The sequence below is a fragment of the Streptopelia decaocto genome (genome assembly GCF_964273445.1).
Source record: "Streptopelia decaocto genome assembly, chromosome: 11".
Lineage (NCBI taxonomy): Eukaryota > Metazoa > Chordata > Aves > Columbiformes > Columbidae > Streptopelia > Streptopelia decaocto.
Window position 1 is genome coordinate 10,034,522 of NC_138666.1, and position 17,602 is coordinate 10,052,123.

Genomic DNA, 17,602 nt, shown 5'->3' on the forward strand with positions numbered 1-17,602 from the left:
TCCGTGCTCACACAAGCAACAAGATTTCCCCTTGTGTGAGGGCTCTTCTGGCCTTTCTGAGCAGTTGAGATGAAATGGAGCCGGCTGCTGGCCTGCCAAAAAAACAGCCAACCACAGCTCCATGGAGACGCACTCATATCTCTACTGTCCTTCTGCCATTTTTCTTGGAAGTCCCACCCTTCTCTGAAGTTCAGTCTCGCTGAAACTGAAATTCCGCTCTGCTCTCTCAGTTGTTTGTTTCTGGCTCTTTTGAGAACTGTCCTGGTGCCACATCTCCAGCTCCAACAAGGGCTCTGTTTCCCCCCTTGGTGCCATCTGTCCCCATTGCTGACTTCACTGACAGATCTCCCAGTCTGTTAAAGCGATTTCTCTCTCCCACTATAAATTTAAGGGTGTAATCGAAATCGCCTTCTTTTATTAGAATATTTAAATGTATGGGTGTAAAGAATACCTGTAGTGGAAGTGCCACAATCATTGTGGTTTTTGGAGCAAACAGGAATAATAATATCGGCAAGGATCTTGCACTGGAAGAAGGGCATTTTTATATAGACTGATACAGTCCCTTGGAAAAGGACTGGAAAACTATCAGGTGACACAGGGATCAGAAAGCGACTTCTTGGTCAACATGTAGTCCCTTCAATCGTAAGGTATTTCATCACATAAGCCCTTTCATATTGCTTATGTTCATGATATAGAACATATTTCTGCCCGGGCTTACTGCTGATAGGTTGCACAGCCAACAGCTGTTCATTCTTAAATGTAATCATTTTGTAAAAAACATTTTAGCTTTTCATTTGGAAAGGAAGACAGTTTTCAGAGGTGCAAGAAAAGTGCACTGAAAAATGAAGATACTCTTTAGCAGGAGGTTAAGGTAATCTTGACAATGTTCTCTTTATGGAGGAAGGGCAGGATCTTTTCCTTTGTAGTCCACATTGAACTTGTGTCATCAAAAGAACTGTCATGCAATGTGGGGCAGAACTCCTTAAGGCTGCTCCTCTGGAAATGGTTTAAATCCCTTTCACTTACAAACATCAGTCAACACATTGAACACATTGTGGAAATCCAAAGAACGCAGGATTTATAACGCATTTTAAAGCATAATGATGTATCTCATTTATAAAATCCCTGCTTGCTTTTGTACAGTAAATCAGTTCATTATTTTATTTCAGTGTTCATATTTCTTGAGGAAAGGAAAGCAAGAAGCAGGCCATACCAAATTCTTGATGTCCTTTAAGTTAAAAAGTGGTCAGATCTGAACACACTCTCTACGAACTTGCTGGCACAATTTATTTCAGAATGAATCTGTTCCAGTGCTATCTAGAACATTTGAATTTGATGACAAATGCTTACTTTTATTTCAGTACTGAAGTACAGCTGGTAACTTTTACTATCCTGCTAAATTCATTTAGAACGTTATAGCGCACACTTTAAATTTAGAAACAACAGATATTTCCCTGCTTTGTAGGCCAACAAAGTAAAAAATAAATTCTGTTCCTATTTACTATCGTAAGAAAGATTTAAAACCACAGCTAGTGTATGCTGCTAATGTAGGAGAACTGAGACACGGCTGAAGTTTGCTTGAAGCAGAACTGTTCTTGTACAGTCTATTTCTGTGACAAGCACAGATGACTAAAAGATGAATGAGAAATCTAAATTCAAGAAGACAAAACATTTTACTAAGTTTTACAAAGAGCTGGCTGGTTTGGCCACGTGTGTGGCTCTCAGCTTTGCTAATACCGGGGATTTCTGCCTCAAATGTTTCTCTGCTGAATTCAATGGGATTCTCCAGAATTTTAGATCATCTGAAAGTACGTGTGTGGGAAATGTGTGTGTTTATCAGAAGAGTTCAGCACAACCTGGTAAGGACCCAATTCGGCCTCTGCTTCCTTCACAGTGCTGTAAGTCAGCGGAGTGATTCCCACTTAGATCCAAGTAAAATCAAAGTAGGAATCCCTGGGATTTAAACCATGAGGTTTTTTACTTGTATTTTAAAAGCAGTTTATGGGAACAGGAGCAGGACTTGAGGAGACTTCTAAGCCAACCAGTGTTTATGTGGACACATCACAGTTCTTTCAGTACAACGGCCTGGAATTTGTTTAAAAATACTCATGTTTCCAAACAGATGTGGAAATGTGTAAGCAGCAGTTAAAAAATAAAAATAGGATTATCACTAAGGTTGCTTTTCACCAACATTAAAGCAAGTCCAGAAATGCAGGAAGCAATTATTAATTTACATAAAAGCTTCACCTGATATGATTAGAAAAAAAGAATAATGCTGGTTTATGTTCATGTGCAGTTTTTTTCCTTTACCTCGTTCAGCTTATTTTAGTGTCCTGTTGTACAGCTCACTCAAGTCTTTTTCTCCACCATATGGACTTCAGGCAGATTCAATTTAAGGTCAGAACATCGGTTCAACACTTTTACATCCATCCCAAAGCTTAGCCAGAAGTGACGATTCCACATTAAAAAATACAAAGGTCCGGCTATCATACAGTATAAATAAATATTTGAACTACTCTGCTGCACTACCACTGACTCACTGCTTTACAAACGCTACTGGTACGACTGTCATAAAATAAGCCACATATTCTCGTGTGGTACGTAGAAAAATATTTTCTTAGCCCTTTTGCAGTGAAGCGGTAAACTTGAGCACCAAGAGGTGAAGGCCTAGATTTTGGGGGAGCTGTTTGTCACTCAGTGGTTTCCATAGGTGCTGAGGACTTGGATTTCAGTGTAACCATGAGCTTCAGCTCTTCAGAGAGGCTTTGCCAGCTCCATGTGGCAACTGAGGAGAAAGGTCCGAGTGTGGCTTGCTGGCTTTGCAAAGCTTATGCACCAGAGAGATGAGAGACAACAGGAGGGTGCAGTGTGCTGGGAGTACAAGGTGATACTGGTCAGTCCAAGTGGCCATTTGTGCTGGTTTGGCTGGGATGGGGTTGATTTTCACAGGAAGTTGGGAGAGGTGAGTGAGCAACTGCGTGGTCCTGTTTGCTGTCTGGGAATATGCTATGACACCATTGTACACCACACTCTTCTTACCAAAGTTTTTGAAGTGAATTTTGGTGACCTTTGAAAGAGGACAATGTAATAGCTTTGCAGATAATGTTGAGGAACACAGCCTCCACCGAAATGATGGCTTGGTAAAAGTTAAATCTCTGTGTTGCAAAACAGGACAAATGGACAATTAAGTAGTTACTCCAAGATACAGGATGTGGAATAGCAATTTTTGAGTATGGTGTAAAGACTATCCAGTGACAGGATTTGTTTTCTAGCTGCTGTATACAGGGAGAGACAAGTATTTTTGAAATGATCAATACGTATTTGCCAGAGCAGCAAGCCAAGAAGAATTCCCAGCCTACAGGCCTGAACATGAAGGAGGATGGTAAAATCTCCCCTGTCGCTGAGACAGGAGGGAGAGGAAGATGAAGAACTCTGTCCGTGTTATATTAATGGCTGGACAGGGATAAAGAGATGTCAGAAGGATAAATCATATATCCCTTTCATGTTTTCTATCCAAACTAGGATAGAAAGCTACTGGTTTGGAGCATCCATATAGCAAAGGTAGTAACCATCAAATTTGTGAATAATACCACGCAGGGATAAGTTTCAGAAGGGCTAAAAATAGATAACTTTGCACACTATAGAAGGTTGAGGGGTGATCCTCTGAGTGAAAAGCTGAAGTAGCAGTTTGTAAAGTAGAGAAAAAAGTCATGAAACACAAAGGTTTCTTTCAGAATTCAGAAGAATTCTTCATTTTCTTGGTTACACAAATGAAGCTGATGTGATGGCAGAATACAGAAATGAGCCAAAAAGAAAGGTAGAGCAGAAAAAAGGAATAAAGAAACATGCTTTAGGCAACTATAATGGCACGATAAGAGCACAGAATTTTATAAGTATCCAGGATACCACTGCAACATCACAGAAGAATGGTAGGTAAAATTTCAAAAATTATCTGTGAAAGAGTAATTGTCAAAAAGGAAGAAGAATACATCATTATCCCCTCAGAAACAGCATTCAGATGAGCAGGGTCAGGAGGCCAAGTTCTGGCCTCAATTATTGCATTGGTTTGCACTGCAGATTTAATCTGTGTTCGAGATCTGAATTCCATCCAGTGTAAAACCAACTTACTGCTGGTGCCTGGAAGGAACCAGCTGTCTTACGGACAGCAGGACAGACAGCTCTGAAAGCTGTCAGCGTTCATCAGACAGATGCATTTAAAATCATCTGAGAGTGCAGCTAGTTAGAAATCTGCATGTAAAACATGGGGACGGTGCTGTAAATGGGGAGGTGCAAAGGCATAAAAGCATATTCATTGATTTCACATGAGAGCGTGTTTTGGAGCAATTAGACGGACTCTGTGTGAGGATGTTTGCTGACAGTGGAGACGAAAGGCTCTAACACATCTGTGCTGTACAAATGTCTGCCTGAGTCAGACCGACTACGCTGCTGTAGCTCCTCCGCATGGGCAGAGTCCCCTGGGAGCTGCCATCGGAGGAGCTGTGGTGGGGACAACCACGGTGACCCTTCTGCTGTCCTCAGGCCCCACATCCTCTTGAAAGCTCTTTGGCAACAGCTGCTCACCACTCCTTGACCTCAGCGAGTCTTGTTTCAGCCTTGGTAATTCACACAAGCCAAGGAAGTGTTAATTGATGAGTCCTGAGTTCTTTTAGACCGTCATTATTCCTGATGATAGGGTTGCAGCCAAGTGCTGGCAGGACTTCCAGCTGCAGGGGTTGCTATGGGCTGGAATCCATTACTCCTTTCAGGGAGGTCCCCAGGAACACCACTGGGGTTTTTCTGGCGGAGAGGTACAGATCTTGCTCGAGATACCTGTCGGATTGCTCCAAGGGTCGTGGTGCGGGTGTGTGCCACGTCTCCATGCTCATGGCTATCTTCTCTTTTTGTTGATAGGTGATGCAGATGTATCGAGCGTCAGGGTGAGACTGGAACTCTGATGAAGCCGAGGAACCATTTAGAAATGTTGGTGCTCGAAGCAGTATTGAATATGTAAGTGGTGAATATATTACTGGGGGAATTTTCCATGTATTTGTTAGTCAGATTCCTAACTTGGCGGTTGTGTTAATACTTCAGCTGCTCCTGGATGCATTTACAGCAATGATGTGGCAAAGGGCTTTGTTCCATGTGCCTCTGTAGAATGGGCCACTATATTTTTATAAATGTAGGGTTTCTGAGATGTATTCCCTCCATTTGTCTCACTGGGATTAGGCTGGTTATGTTGTCTCGGTGGCACTGTGCCAGCTGTGGAAGGCTGCAGCTGTCTGCTTGCTATTAATTGAGGGTTAGTGCAGAGACCAACATACACTGGTGCTCCAACACCCATACGCTTTTCCAGGTACTTTATGAATGGATGCTTAAATTCACGCTTTAAGATAAGAAACCTCTGAGTCACATATAGTACTAAGATCCCACTTGCAAATGGTTTATGAAATTGCAAAAAGGAGTTTTAACAAATGGCTAATAAGTTGTTAGAGACTCTTGCAAATCTCACACCTAATTAGTCTTCTAATAAACTTCTGATGTTCTCGCGGTCATCTCTACCACAAACTACACATATAGTTAAATGCCGGAACAGATGTCCAGAGAGGCTGTGGAATATCCATTCTTAGAGACACTCAGAACTTGAAAGAACAAAACACTGAGTAACTTAATTAAGTTGGTGCTGCATTAAGCAAGGGGTTGGATCAGATGATCTCCAAAAGTCCCTTCCAACCTCCACTATTCTATGATTCTACGATACATAAATTTTACCTAAAGGATTTACTAATAATTTACTAATACTTTATTAATTCTTTTCCACTTGGAGAAGCAGCTCCATTTGGAAAACTGAGTTCTATGCAAACTGTAGAAGTGGGTGTATGAACTAACTCAGTTAAGCTGAGTTTAGATTCACCGGGCAGCTGGAAGGGAGTTTCCCACAAGCAGCTCTGAACTCCCTTCTGTCCTGGACCTGATACCATCAGGGTCTGCTGACTTGCAGGTCATACGGCAAGAGCAGTCTACTCGGAGATGTACAAGGGAGAGATGGGTCAGAGGAGAAAGCTCAGCTGATCACAAGGTTAAAAAGGTTTTCTTAGTCGTTACATGGGCACTTTTTAATCCTGAGATCCATTGTGGAGTAATTATTATGTTTTCAGTGTTTCTATGAACATTCAGTATTTACAGTATAAGCAGAACAAGGGGTGTGCTAAGCTGGGGTGTGAACATACAATGTGGTCCATGATAGCAGCTACGTATTTGCTCTTCATCTCAAATGAGGGAATTAGCGGCAGCTTCCTCCTCATTTTCATGTGCCTTATCTGAAAAGAGCATCCTCTCTCTCTCTAAAGTGATTTCAGACCTTGTTTGAAAATGGGAAAGGTGCATTGAAATAATTGTTATGTGTAGCAGTCTACAAAATGAAAATTTTGATGAAGCAAATCTGTTTTGAAGCCTAGTGAGCAATACAAAAATAGGAAAAGCCAACAGAGTAACTTGTGCGCCATATCTGCATGTAGTATTGGTACTAGCTGCTGCTTGTATAATACTTAGCGGTTTTGTAGTAGATTATGCAGTGTAACGTCCTCACAAGACCAAGGGCTTCCTTGCATACTTGAGAGGGGTAAGAGACTCATAAAATGACGTTGTTGGGAAAAAGAACAGACCTGGGTTAGATGGCTCTGGAATTACATAAGGAATTTCTGAACACACATTGACCTGTCTTTTCCACCAAAGAGCAGTTGTGTGCAAAAGTGTTTGTAGAAAAAATAATGTAGAAATAAAGAGTAACAATCGTGATGGAGGAGTGTTATATTCTTACTACTTCAACAGAAATAAATATTGATAAATATTGGGGAAAGTATTGCTCTTATTATGCTTGCCAGCTACAGCCTAATGAAGGAACATAAACCTCATCCTTTTGGAATATTTTTAGGGATATTAACTAAACTTGGTAAATTATCTAAAATGCAACTAAACTTGCCTCTAGATAAGACAAAAAAAGTATTTTATATTGTGATGTTTTGAAGATTTGAAGAGGATACTCACATGGTTAAAGTTTCTAGTTTAATTCCAAGGAAACAAGGTGGTCACAAAAGGATTTTAACAAACTGACAGTTCGTTGTTACATAATCAAAAAATTTCCCTAGAGAGTTTGTATTTCCCCAATTACTACTCTGAAAGGTTATTTTCATAGTTACAAAGCACCGTGCCAACCTATCCTACTAAATGGATACTAATGATCATTACTATTATTTAACAGCAGAACAGGAGCTCGGAGCAGGGAGCACTTTCCTTTAATACGTCGTGTGCCGTAATGTTTTCCTTGTTCTGAAAATTAAATGGTCAGAATATGTTAATCACAAAATCTAGTACAGGGTGTCTGCCAGAGCGGTGCTAACAATTGCTCAGTGTGCCCCAAAGACAAAGATGTTAGTTTGCAGTATAAAAATTGGGTGTTATTCTAGAAGAGACCTTTCCCTTGGCTGCGGGATGTCCCAGGCAGCGTTCAGAACCCACCCTGCCCAGCACAAGGCAAATGCAACACCAGCTGGACCGTATGCTGCCTTAGCTTGGCCATTTCTGCCTTGTTGATTCTGTGAATGGGCACAGTTACAAACAGCGCAGGCTTTAAAAGGCAAGTTCACATTGGTGAATTACTTTCAAAGGCAATCTGAGATACTTTACAACACCTGTAAGGATATATGCCAGTTAGGTGACAGCCGCTGGCGAAAAATGAATGGGGAACGTTCTTCAGTTCCTCTCTAAGTGGCTGGAAAGTCTCTTCCGAAGGTGACAGGAAGGGAGAGCAAAGTGTATCAATCACCACTACATCTCTACATTTTGGTGGATATTTTTCTTACTCAGATGAGCAATCTGAAGTGTTTAGTAACCTCCTCTGATGGCCATATAACATGAAATCATTTTCAGTCAAGATAACAAAAACGCCTGAAATCTTTCCTCTTACAATTGTTTGCTGACGTACTTTCTGATTTTTTTTAAAACCCTTCATAATACCATACATCTTAACACTGGAGAGTCCTGTCCAAGTTAATCAATAAGCCACTTGAGTTTTGTGTAAGGAACATAATTGCATTTTTTCTTCAACGTAAAAATTTGACTTCAGGTTTTTTTATGGTACATATTCAGAGAGGAAAGAGATTGTTCAAGCTCTCTTGTACCCCGGTTTGTATATTAGGATTTTGGTTCTTTCCCCTGACTGGTTACAGGATTTGTAAGCCAGCAACACAAAATCTAATTATGTAAGTAATCATTCAATGAACGGCATCCTGTGATAATCTAAATATGCTACATGCACAGTGAGAAAATGTATAATTCTAAAGACTTATAGTCTGAAATAGCTTATTTATAACTGTTTAAAGCAATGAAAATTTCTGCTACATGAGAGTGATACGTGCTGTATGTAGTTCATTCACACACTACAACTCATTCTTCAACAGGTGGCCACCACGCGTTTCTTAGAACTCCAAGTTTTTAACCACTGTTTAAAATAAAGGGCTAATAATGTCCTGTTCATCAGATGTTCTAATAATAATGGTGAAAGAGACTCAGCATGTTTGAGCTTGAGCTTTCTAGGATTTCATGTGTTTATTGTGTAGTACAATCTAAAAATGAAACACATGAAACTGTTAAAAACTTTTGGGGATGTAGTGTATTGATAATGTTTTGAAAAAACCTACCGATCTGCAGTAGGTTTTATACACCACAGCACTGAAGAATTACCAAAGCCACTGCCATTCGAGAGGAACGATGTTCCCTTTCAGTGCCATGGCCCCGACTTGACTATTTAACTGTCGTGGCTTTACCTACAGGCTCCCAGATTCACAGATCTGGAGGCCAGCAGGGGCAGTTCTACCCAATTCTGCCTCTTTTGGGTGACACAAAAATGTGTTCCATTCAGCAGTTCCACATCAGGTCCCAAATTCTGATTTAGTTAAACAACATCTATTAGAAAATCTTCATACTTTAATTTGCAGTGATTCACAGAAAGTACACCATTGCTCTTAGTGAACCTTTCATGTACTATAAATAAAATGCTATAACTTTAATGTGAAAAAGTGCATCTCATTTCTAATTTATGATGGGTAAACTTCCAGCCACTGATACCTTTTATATCTCTGCTAGGTAATTTCATTTTCCAGACCTTAAATCCTGCAAAGTGGTTTGCAGCTGACTGAACAGATGGTCTTCATAGTTCTTTAAGTTTTGTAAAATTTGGGTGCTAATGTGATGGCTCTGTCTAAAATTTTGTAGCTGCTTCAGAAGCCATATTGTAAAATTTCATCCTGAGTGTTAGGGTTCATCACTTGTGTTCCAAGTTCAAATTCACATTATTTCACATAATTTTGAGGAAGAACATTTTTATGAAGTGCAGGACTATAATAACCGCATTCACCAGATCAATATAAGTCACCTATTTTCTTTGTTTTATTGCGTAGAAAAATAATGCATCTCTTAAAGATGGCACAATTTTGACTAAAGAAAATGGAAAAACTAAATGTGAGGAAGATGTGCAGCGTTCAGTTCTGTGCTCCCGTTTTATTCCTGCTATGCCAAAAGTTTATTACTTATTATCTTAAATCTGTACGCATGTGTTCAGTCATATGGACAAAGAGAACACTTTTTCCCTGTGCTATAGTGGGTCATTGCATACAACTATATCATTACCCACATCTGTCTACAAACTGTTTTACATCCACATAAATCTGCACCCTTTTGAAAACAGGACAACAAAATCCTCATTTGTGAAAATTCGAGTGCTAAATATTTATTTGGAATCATAATACTACGTAAGTGCAAAACCTTACAGAGAAGTCATATATGAAAGTTACATTTTCAGTGTTTGGGTTTTTTGAAAGCACATGCTATAAATTAAAAAATACTAGGTAAACAAACCAGAACACTTTAGGAATGTTCTGAAAGCAGGCACATAAAGCACTCATCAGAGTTTAAATACTTTGAGGTTACTGGTTTGTATTTCTTTTTACCATAGTAAAGTACATTCAAGTCTGTCCAAAGATTACTATCCTTTAAATACATGTGCCTGAAAATAAGAAAGGAGTTGGTTTTGCTGACCTGAGAGACCATTCACGAGGCACAAGTCATTCACCATAAGAGGTGTTGTGGGAAATGAAGAAGTAGCAGCATTTTCTTCTCAACCTCAACCTTATTCAGTAGTTTGTTGAGACTGCTGGGGTACGTAAAAGAACTGCTGTCACTTCAGAGCAGACAGCAAACCAAAAATGATGTGATTTTCTCAAATGAAATCCATGACTAGTGAGTCAATTTCTACCAAAATAACCCAGTTCTGCATTTCAGAGAGCAAGGAACTTGGTGAGGTGGATTCAGTTGGTCCTTTGCATTAGTGGGGCCTGAGCTCCCTGGTCCAGGGAGTACTGATGAGATTTTCATTCACTGATGAAAGTCCATTAGCTGCACTTCCCTGTCCTTGTAAGACTTTCCTAGCCTACATGAAGGCTGTACATCTTGAGCTTAATTTTAAAGCCAAATTTCTGTGGACTCAGCTGTGGCCAACCTGCCTCACCTTCCAGGCTTCCCTGTGGGTGGGGAGGGCAGAGAGAGACGGGGGGGGCTGCCAGGCGCTTCCCAAAGCCAAGGAAATTCCAACAGCAGCACAAAGGGATGGGATGGATGGGATGGGATGGGATGGGATGGGATGGGATGGATGGGATGGGAAAAGCGCAGAGCAGGGCTGAGCACAGAGGAAGCGCCTTAGAGCATTCAGATGAGAACAAGTGGTTTGGGGTCAGAAAGGATCTTGAAATCACTGTATGCGTTGCCTGAATATGTCCCCGCTGGTGAGGAAAGTGACTGCCTTATCCATATGTCGCATGGGAGATGTTCTGCTTTCCTGAGCTACACATAGACAAAAATGAGCAGCACAGATTTATCGTAAGGACAGGTACAGCCACCCTTTTGGATTCTAAGATGCTTTTGTGTTCCTGAAAGAGAGCCACAAGCTTTTGCACCACGAGCATTCTGCAAAGTTGTGAATATTTTCACTTAAAGGCCACATGCTAAGGTATTTTTTGGTTTTAGATACCTGAAAACGTTTTCAAAAGCCTCAATTAAAAAGGAAGAGAAACACAGCTTTACCAAATAGTAAGATAACATCTGTTTTTTTAATATACATAAATTACGTTCCTGTAAGTGACAGCAGAACCTAGCACATCAGGCATTACCCTTATTATCAGAGTCAAAAGCTATAGATTATGTCTTGGTAGACGTCACAAAGCATTATACCACGGGTAGCTTCTGATATGTTATTTAAACAGTGCTATACTCATAGCTATGCACAACCAAATCTCTCCAGCACTGTGACGAGCAAGGTCAACTTGGTTAGCTGAAGTTCTGTTTTTTAAATTACTTTTATAAAAATATTTAGCCCTAGGGTTTTTAATTTTCTTGGTATATCTACCATTTTTCTCAGCTTTTCATATTAAAGCACACTGAAATAATTTTATAAAAGTAACTTTTTAGTTTTTGAGTGTTCCAAAGTAGACTGTCCAAGAATACATAATCTACAATACAATGTTCATTAATAAAACTGTACTGTAGCGAGAAAATAGGTGTGATGATAGCACTTTTCTTTTAAAATTATACTGGTTCATCACCCTGAGTCATTTTCAGGTTTCTATGGTGAGCATTTTTTCTGCAGAGGAGGCCTGTGTGTTTGCTGGCTGAGTCTTTCCTCCAGTGCATTCTCAGTCCTAAACCACTATGGGAGGTGGGTGTTAAAAATCCTTTCCAGGAGTAACCTTTAAGTTCAGGAGGCGGGAATCCTGCTCGTTGTAAAAGCCAGTGTGATCCAGACATCCCTTTCTTTTGATGACAGTGGTTACATGGCATGGCTGACTGTGAGGAGGAGTCGATAGCCATGACCGTAGAATTAGTAACTTAGGAGATCTCCTTCCATCCTGCTTTGCTAAAAGTGAGATAAATGGTGCTGCAATGAATTTTGCCCTTTGAAGGTCAGTGTCCATACTGCACATGAAACAAATCCTTGCCATTCATGTTTTACAAGAACAATATTAACATTCATAAACGTTTCAGCTTTAACCATGTGATGAGCTTGGTTAACAAAAAAGCCAACTCTTTCTCTTCTGTGAATACTTATTTCACAAAGCAGATCAGTTTGTTTCCGCATCAGTACGGACGTCCTGGACTTCTGGGAAGGTCTGCGAACGTGGGGACATGGGTGGTGGAAGCCATTTGCTGTACAATGTCATTTCAGCTCCGTTCAGAGAGGTCTGATCAACTCGATGCTGAAACCAGCTGCTAAAGCGGGTGAGCTACTTGTGCTCAGGTAGCTGATGTTGCTGAAACTGGTGCAGCGCACAACTGCTGCCGTTTTGTAGAGCTCGACAGTGTCCACGGCTCTGAAGTCAGACCGAGAGCGCTGCTTTGCAGGACTGAGAACTCCAAAGAAACTCTCAGTCCTATAGAGGATTTATTAAGCTCATTAAAATAACATCCAGCTCTAAATGAGCCACAGCTTTACATACTCTCTGTTGTGGCTCTCGAAACTCAGAGAGTGTGATTCCCTCACACAATAGCAGCGAGAAGCCACAGATCGAAAGCAGCTGCCACCATGTTTGCAAAGGGGAACGTGCTCTGCACAGCCTGCAGTTTCCGTCCCAGACAGGCTGCAGCTACTGGTTTACCCCATTCGGAGATGGCTCTGTTTGAGTCAGAGGTTCAAGTAACCTTCTCAGAAACAGAGCTAAAGACCAGTCACTTCAAAAGACACAAAACACCCAAACTGACTGAGAACAGCACTGGTTCATCCTCTGTCCCCCTCAGTGACACTGTATCTGGCACTGCAAAGCCCTGTTACACCACTGTGTCATCAGACAGGGAATGAAAAGGTAGGTCTTGCTATCAGTTTTTCTGTGAGATCTACAGCTTATCATGCAGTTCCTCTGCTAACCCCGAGGCTTCCTACTCAAGTGCTTTCCAAATCTTGAATAAGTGATATATCAAATACTAAATATCTGTAGGCAATCCCCAGCTATCCTCTCGGTGCCTGTAAAAGCGTATGCATTTAAATACACATCCCAAACACATCTTTGTGATTCTCAGGACTAAACAACATCCTCAGTGTGTAACCCTGCACTTTGAAAGATCAACTGCCATTAGACTAAAACTTTTGATGGCCGGAGATGCTTGTGATCTTGGAATAGCTGCCTTTTGGTGGTAACAGGAGCGACAGCAGCTGGACACGAAGAAAGATGTTTAGGGAAAGTTCCATTAGAGCTGTTCCAAGCTGCACAAACATGTTGTCCCTGGTTTGTGAACTGTACTTTGGACACATATCTTGAAATGGGCAGTATAACAGCAATGTAGATTGCATATCCAAGAGCAGTTTACACATCTTAATTGATCAGTAAGCAAGACGTTTTCCCTGTATACTAAATAGGCTCCAAGAGCAGCAGTTAATAGCATGGAAGGAAAACTGCATCATTCATGGTACATGCAGAAGGTCCAGTTCATGTGAAAGACCTGCCTTTGTCTTCTAAACACAGCAGGCTGTCAGTGGTATGTGATAGGAGTGGATGAAGGACAAAAAGTAACAGCAGCATAGCTGCGGAACAATTCAAATCACAGCCCACAGTGGCCTGTCAATAAGTGGTAACCACGCACACACTGCAATATTTGATACCCCTAAGAGTGAGAAATGTGGTATCCCTGGCATTCACTAGAAATACTGTAAGTAATATCGTGTCAGAAAGCCAAAGCGTAGGATGGTTAAACAATGCAGGAAAAAAATCTGCCATCCTTTGTGGTGCTCATGACAAAGTGAGAGGACGTGTTATTCAACTGGGAGAAACAGCAGTCTGCCATCAATTCGTCTTGCAATTCCGTGAAGCTTTCCGAGGCAGCGAGGACAACAGCTCATACAAGATTACGAACCACAACAGGCAGTCCACATGTTGAGCCATGCCGTTCTTCGACGAAGTGCATTCTATCAGTGTAATGAAAGATTGATGAGAATAGTAATCCAAAGCTTGTGATGGGTACGATGAAAAAAAAAAACAGAGGGTGTCTTCCCTGGAGCTTGGAATTTTTGTTATCTTGATCCACTTGATAAATGCCATACAATGTACTGTTTGCATAGGCCTTAGTCAGCAGGGAGGGATGACAAGGCCACCTTGGCACTCCTGCTTTCATCTGTCGCCTGATACAAGTGCACGTCAGGGCATGGGGAGGCACTGAAAGTCATTCACAGCTGGTGAGGTGGCAGCAGGGATGACGGTGGGAGGTGGGGAATGAATGGTCCGAATGGTCCTTGGCCGAGGACACGGAGGGGCAGAACCATCCGATGCTCCTCAGCTGCCGTCAGGTCCCGCAGGCAGCCCGATACTGTGTTTGAACTTCAGCGTCCCTCCAGGTACTAACACATCGGTATTATGTACAAAACAGCAGGTTCTAAGCCAAAGGGGAGCCTGAGGAAGGAGCTGATCTGCATCCCCTGGGCTCCGAAGGCATCGCTCAGCCCTCTGATGCCAAACAGTTTTGCTCAGAGACCCACGATTCCCACAGTTAATTGACAATCACTGTTCTTGACACCAAGAGACAAATAAAACACAGCAGTGAGAAGGCCATAGAAGGTGGCCAAGGGCCTCGCCCTTTTTATTGTATTAAGAAACATGAGTGTTTCTGTGGGTGTAAAATAAAAGAGCTGCTATTACCTCGGTATATGTAAAAATACATTGTCAAACAGCTTTCTCTGGGGTTTCTGTTGCATCTTTTGTGTATCATCAGTGCACAGATGATCAGGGCTTCTGTTGTACATAAGACATCATCAGGCCATAAAGGTAAGTAATGGAAACATTCAATGTTACTAAATTTTGCCGTCTGGATTGTCTATTTTTTATTTAATTGCGCGTCTCACACTCTGGTTTTATATATATAAAGACAGAAGAGCAGTCATCTTGCATTTCAACTGAAAAAAAAACCCAAAAAAGTTCAGCTTTTCTGCTGCCAAAGAGCTGAAGCTGGTAACTATTGCTGCTCTCAGTCTCCTGTTACTTTTAGCACTGTTTCCATACTAAGGTGTATTTTGCTGACTATACAAATACCGTATACTACTATGTATTCATCTGCATATTAGGCACATAATAGCAACTAGTTGGATAAAACATTGTCAAGCTCCTCATCACCTCTAACACCTCCTTTTCTGGCTGTTACGGTGCATCAGTTCTGATATTTCCACCCAGAAGAAAATGATGAACCAGTGGTAATGTTTAATTTCATAAGAGCTGAAGCGGCTTTTCAACTTTTCCACATTTTTGGATTGTGAAAAGCCTGGGTTTGTGCACCCAGACTATTACAGTCTCGCTTCCAGTTGCTGCAGTTGAATCACGAAGTTTTAATTGCCCCTCATCAGTATTTATTCCTTTAAGGACTTCCAGGTTTTCTCCCCTGGAGTCATGCGAAGGCATTTTAGTACATAAATGTTGTTTTCCCTGTAATTCCTAGTACTTAATTTGGGATACTTAAAGTCTCCATCCTCTTCCCTGTATGGATTTTGATATTTGAGTCATATTCTTATTTAATTTGGAGCTATACTGTTGTGTCATGCCATTGCTGAACCCCAAAGGTTGCGACTTCCTCTGAGATAAGTTCTATCACTTCTCATCAAAGTTCCTCTCATGCTGTGTCATCCTAAATTCATGCGTTTGCGTTCACACTGGAGTTTGCTATTCCTCCCTTACATTAATCACCAAAAACCTTGTGATCGAGATCTTTGCAGTCTAAGAGTCTCAGAATCCATGTATGAGCCCAGTAAGCATTACTGTGCATTTTCTTTTCATGTGGACTGTATTTAGCAGGAATTCCCCAGGAATTTTTGCTGTCAGATTTCTTGTGCTAAAACACCTGAAACCTATTGCAAAAAGATTTCTGAAAGACAAATTCATCGGATGTATTAATGTGATAATGTGATTTTCTATTTTGCAAAACAGTCCCTTCTCCAAAAAAGGAAATGATTCAACGGTTTCAAAAATATTTTTAGAGCAAACTTCCAACTGTATAACATTTAAAGGAAAGTCTATTAGCATAGTCAAACAAATTTTACAAAGCAGTCTTTTAAAAAACTAGGGAATGTCACACTTTATTTTGTAACATCTTAGTAACAAGACTAACGAGATACATGAGCAAAGCTCTCCCCTTCATCTGACGTCTGAGAAGAGTTTACACTACCAGGGCTCATTGCAGTGACTGCAAAGTGATGTCAAAAAAAAGTTAATTTTCCTATCTGTGAAAGAATTTGACAAGCTGAGCTCATCAGTTAGAAATTAGGCTGTTTATATTTCAATATATTAGTAGTCACCATTTCTGGAAAAAAACCCCCAACAAAATAGCAACTCGAAGGGTTTGTTAAAAGATAGTGGCTTCTTAAGGTATACTAAGGTAAAGCCTTTACAGATTTATATATGTGTATTAACAAGCCTGTACAGCATTAAGGAAGCCTGCAAAGAGCACTGAAAAATGTAAATACAGAAAAGTTATGAATAAACAGTTTTAGATGCTGAAATGTTTTTCTCATAGAAGCAGGAGAAAGCTGGTTTTGTTCATCAGAAACATTACATTGATACAGTTTTCTAATTATACTGACTTGATCATCTGCCTCATTCCATGCGTTTACTCAAATGTATTCTAGTTTATCCCTTTTACCCCAGTTATTAGCCAGAGCTACGGCAGTGAGCCAAAACTTCATTTTTATTATGCATGTTTGATTCAATGTTACTTCATCACCTCCTCCCTTCTACTCTTTTGTTTGCTTCTACCACCTGTTGCATCTTGTTGGAAGTCTAGACTGTGAGGTCTCTAAAACACAGACTGAATTTTCTGTTGGAACCTGAACCCACTATTCTGATTTATCCCTGCGTTTGCAAGGATGCTAGTTGACAGTGATTAGCAATTAGAATACCAGAATACAACTTGTAAGGCGAGTATGTTTGTGATCTCTGCAGACTGTATCAACATCTTAGTCAATACCTATGTTTGTTTAATGACTGTAGTAAGTACAAAACTAAGAACTGCCATATGAGGTCAGACTAAAGGTCCATTTAGTTCAACATGTTGTATATTCCAATAGAAATTAGTACTGGATGCTTACAAAACAGCATCTGTAGAGTAAGTGCTGCTCTTGCTCTACCCTCCTGACTTCTGGCCATTAGCAGTTTAAAGATTTTTTTGTGCAGAAAGGTATGAAGGGACCTATCCTCCAAGAAGCTGTTTTACCGTTCTTTGAAACCATTTTCAGTTCTGACTTCCACAACATCCCATGGCAATGAGTTCCAAGATTTCAATCCCGTGAAGAAGTGCTTCCTTTGTCTCACTCATTTGCCTAATGATTTCGTTAGCTGCGTGCCTTTTCTTGCGCAATGAGAAGTAACATTCATCGCTGAATTAACTCATCATCCCTCATTTGTCTTTTCCATACCATTCATATCTTCCTCGATCACTTCCAATTGTCATTAGGTGTCTCCTCTGGCAGCCTTTCCATGCTGTGAAACATCCCGTTTGCCGTTCTCTGCATCATTCCCAGCTCTGTTTT

The 17,602-nt window shown here is 40.7% G+C and overlaps 1 protein-coding gene and 1 long non-coding RNA gene across 4 annotated transcripts in view; one reads left to right on the plus strand and one right to left on the minus strand.

Moving 5' to 3' along the window:
- Positions 1 to 17,602, plus strand: part of LOC309444564 — a 92,226-nt gene that overhangs the window by 71,206 nt on the left and 3,418 nt on the right. Inside the window, exon 3 of the long non-coding RNA XR_014185081.1 lies at positions 4,912 to 5,007. This is a non-coding gene — a long non-coding RNA (uncharacterized lncRNA). The remainder of the gene's footprint in view (positions 1 to 4,911; positions 5,008 to 17,602) is intronic.
- CDYL2 (chromodomain Y like 2) overlaps positions 1 to 17,602 on the minus strand; it is a 59,880-nt gene that overhangs the window by 32,395 nt on the left and 9,883 nt on the right. The window lies entirely within an intron of this gene.